Genomic DNA, 4495 nt, shown 5'->3' with positions numbered 1-4495 from the left:
GTTACAATAAAAATGTAACTATTGAAACCTCTTCCATATATATATATATATATATATATATCTACTTATTGTATTGTGTAAGATTATACTCTTTGTATGTTATAAATTTTAATTTATACCCTGACGTGTTTTTACTATTACTATTATTATTATTAAATTGAATGTACATATAAAAAGGATACTACTATTGTTTGTTCTAAATTATATGGGAAAGAAAAATTCTAACGAGGGATACCATAATACTTTATTTTAAATGTAAATTTTAAAATAAATATGTGTCTACTTATTTATTGTTTCAATTTGAGGAAATATTTAAATTGTGATCATAAATATATACACATATTATATAATTAAAGATATCTTTCTAAGTAATAATGATAAAAAATCAAGTTATATAAAGAGAGAAATATTGCACGCGTACTGGAGAGAGAAATATCACACCCGTACTGGAGAGAGAAGATATTGCGTATTGGCTGGGACGTCGATAAGCTTCCGTTCGGTTTAGTCGGCCGGCGTCGCCGATCAACGACGGCCAGTCGTCTGAGAGTGGTTTCAACAGCAGTCGTCTTTAGTCGTCTATGAGGGGTTCAAGAGCAGTCGTCTGAGAGTGGTTCGGTTCGGCTCAACGACGTCTTCCGTTTCAAATTTTTGTTTTTATTTATTAATTTACTATTATTAGTTTAATTCCAATTAATGTTCTTATGGGAGTTCATTCCTTAATAAATTTTAATGCTGTGATTGTATTTATGTGTTGAAACTAATTTAGTGTTTCCCATTAGTCTTGTCTTTTGACATGGTTCTTTAGTTTTTTCTTTTTAGTTCTTCCCATTAGTCTTGTCTTTTGACATGGTTCTTTAATCTTTTCCTTTTAGTTTTTTCTGGTTGGAGTCTTGTCTTTTGGCATGCGTTGTGTAGTTCAGAATTATCATGGTGCTATGGTAAAAGCATTCAAGAAGGAGAAGATTAGATGTGTTCAACCCGAAATTGCTGAGATAATAGGCATTAAAGAAGCCTTGAGTTGGATTGCAACTCATGCGTGGGATAGAGTCATGTTGGAAACAGATAGCTTGGTGTGTGTCCAAGCGATTCAGAGCTGTATTTTTATGCCTTCATAGTTTGGTCTTATTGTTCAAGATGTTCGAAATTTACTTTTGGCTTTATCTTTTGTTCATTTGTATTTTGTAAAACGATCAGCAAATAAGTTGGCTTATTGCTTGGCAAGAGACTCTTGTTTCTCTACAGGTCGTGTGCTTCAGTTAGAGTATTGTTCCTCTAGAGTGCGTTCTATTGTTTTGAACGAGTTTATTAATTAATAGATCTTATAATTTTTTATTAAAAAAAAAAAAAGATATTTGAAAATTGTACTAACTGAAAAAATATCTCTAACTAAATCTAATAAAAATTTCAAAAAGATTAATAATATATAATTAATAACTAAATTCTACTATTATTTGTTCTAAATTGTACAAGAAAGAAAAATTCTAACGAGGAATACTTTGTAAATTTTTAAATAAATATGTACCTATTTATTCACTATTTCAATTTAAAGAAATATTTAAATTATGATCATAAATATATACATAGGCCAAGACTATGGTAGTACCTAGCAAAAGTTCCCCACCGGTAGGGTACTTTTTCTGACCATTGATTTTAGATCGTGTGATTATTATAATATAAGGTGTATACTCTTACGATAAGACTGCTTATATACAATTAAAACTTTATGCATTATAATAATATTTAATAATATATTTATTTTAAAAAATAAAATAATATTAATAATTTATAAAAAATTATTAATTTTAATTTAAATTATTATTATGTTTTAAAAAATTAGTTTAATTTTTTTTATATAGGTATTTATTTCCAAAAAGTAATTTTAGTTACCAACTTTGTTATTAATATAGTGTTAAAATTCGTTTTGTAAAACCGTCAGCAAACCGACTAACACATACTGTTACTAGGCTAGCTCGAGTCTATTGTGATAGTAGCATCTATGAATCTAACGCTACGACTACTATATTGAATATCTTATATTCAGAATGCTAAATTTAATAAAATTGTTATTTCTTTCAAAAAAAAAAAGTTTACTTTTTAATAATATTTTCATAAAATTAATTTAAAACACTAAAAGTTCGAAATAACTTTTAAAAATTTATTTTGATGAGCTTTTACATTAGATATATATAGTATATTTTTTTCTTTCCAAATAATACAAATTTATAATGTATTCACTTCAATTTTAAATATAATTTAAACATAAATAAATAATCACCTACACAACTAAATTCAAATAAAACTAAAGAATAACTCTTAATATAGTTTTATTAGTTGAAGTTAACTACTTATGTAAACACTTTGATGGCAAACCAAAAAATAGTAAATTTTGTTGTAATTAGTGGTTTATATATACAAATATTTTTTAAATTTACAAATAGTCATAGTATTAGGCATTTATTAATTTTTATTTAAAATAAATTTTATTCTTTTTCAAAATTAATTTAAATTATTTTTATATAGGTATTTAATTGTAAAAAAAATATGAGAAATTACTCTATATACTATTTTTTTAATTTTTTTTTTTTTTTTAAATTTACGGTTTGAGTTTTTAAAGTAATTTCTCCGGTAGTTTCTATGTGGGTTGTTATACGATTTTTTTGTTACGATTTAGGTTGCTCCGGTAGTTGCAATAAGAATTTCTATGTAGAATTTCGTAAAAATATAAGAAAAAAACTGTTTTGAAGTGTAAAAATAAAAAAGCTCCAAAAAAATATTTACTTAGGAACTTTTTTTTAATTTTCTTATACTAGTAGTGAACTACAACAAAATTGATCATTTAAGTACCTTCCTCACTAATTTATTTACATAAATAGTTAATCGTAACAAATGAAACTAGACAATTAATTTTGTCATAATTATCTTTCAAATTAATATGCTTTAATATTTATAAAATTTATGTATTAATATTTTTATTTAAAAATATTTTATTGTAAATCACATCTTCTTATTAAAAAATATATTATTTTTTTAAATAACAAACCACAACAACAACAATCAAACCCCATATAATAGCCAGCCCCCAATTCACGTCTGGGACCCAGTAAAATAAATTGTAATTTTTTTTTTTATTTGAACTAAAAAAAAATCACTTCACTCAAGAAAAAAAAAACTGAAAATAATCACATGTATATAGATATACTACTATAACATGTACCATTCACTCATTTCATTTTCATTGGCCTAAAAAACTTCTCCATGTGATGAGGTAGAAACACATAGGCGTACAGTAGATAAACCCTATATACATATATTATATAACTAAAGTTATCTTTCTAAGTAATAATAATAAATCAATTTATATAAAAATATTTAAAAATCGTACTAACTGAACAAATATCTCTAACTAAATCTAATAAAAATTTCAAAAGAATTAATAATATATAATTAATAACTAAATTCTCTATCCATAAATATTTTTTCTCTTTTCTTTTTTATTTTTTTAATTAAATTAAATTTAATTAATAATTTATAATATGTGTATATTAAACTAGGGGTGTGCATAAATCATCAAATTCAATAACAACCGACTGTCAAATATTGAATATCCAATTGTAATCGGATCAGAATGGATGTTATTTTTGAATATCTAATTGGATCGGATCGGATCTTGGATGGGGTATCCAAAAATCCAATACATCTAACATCCAATCAAAGTGATTAGTATTTTCATTTAGTTTGGATGAGTTATTAGATTTTATATTGTTATACGTAATATATACATATATGTAAAATTAACATTAAAATTTTACTCTTTTTTTCTTAGATTGGATGAATCCAATCCAATCCAATCCAATCCAATCCAATCCATACTGGACTTAAAATATTAGATGGATATGATCTGATCTAAAAAATACTAGATCTAAAGTATTTATTTTTTTTTTTGAATAAGATCTAAAGTATTAAATAAACCCAAATTAAACAAATAAATATATATATATATATATAAAATACATCCAACAGATAAAACTGATTTAATCTTCAACATCCATTGGATGTTGGATTGGATGAATGACTGAAATTAATTAGATCAAATCGGATGATAAAATTTAACATCCAATATATAATTGGGTCGAATCTAGATAGACCTAAAAACATTAGATTGCTCGCGAAGCGCAACATATTTCCTAGTTTATAAATAAGCTACAGCTAAAAGTTAGTACAACTCAACTTTAAAAAAGATTGTGTTAATTAAAAAACTTTATAATAAATATATTTATACTAAAAATATACTTATTATATAAAAAAAAATTAAAAAAATTTATATGACATAAATTTGTATATATTTGTGATAATAATGAACTAAATTATAATATTTTATTATCATTATAAATAGAATCTTAACAATTAACAATACTTTAAAATTTATAATTTATCAAATATTCAGTTTAATTTTTTTTAGCAGCTTATTTTTTCCAACAACACAACTACAAGCTAT

This window comes from Cannabis sativa, chromosome 3 (genome assembly GCF_029168945.1).
Source record: "Cannabis sativa cultivar Pink pepper isolate KNU-18-1 chromosome 3, ASM2916894v1, whole genome shotgun sequence".
NCBI classification, from domain to species: domain Eukaryota; kingdom Viridiplantae; phylum Streptophyta; class Magnoliopsida; order Rosales; family Cannabaceae; genus Cannabis; species Cannabis sativa.
The sequence above is the reverse complement of the archived record's forward strand: the minus strand, read 5'-3'. Positions refer to the sequence as shown.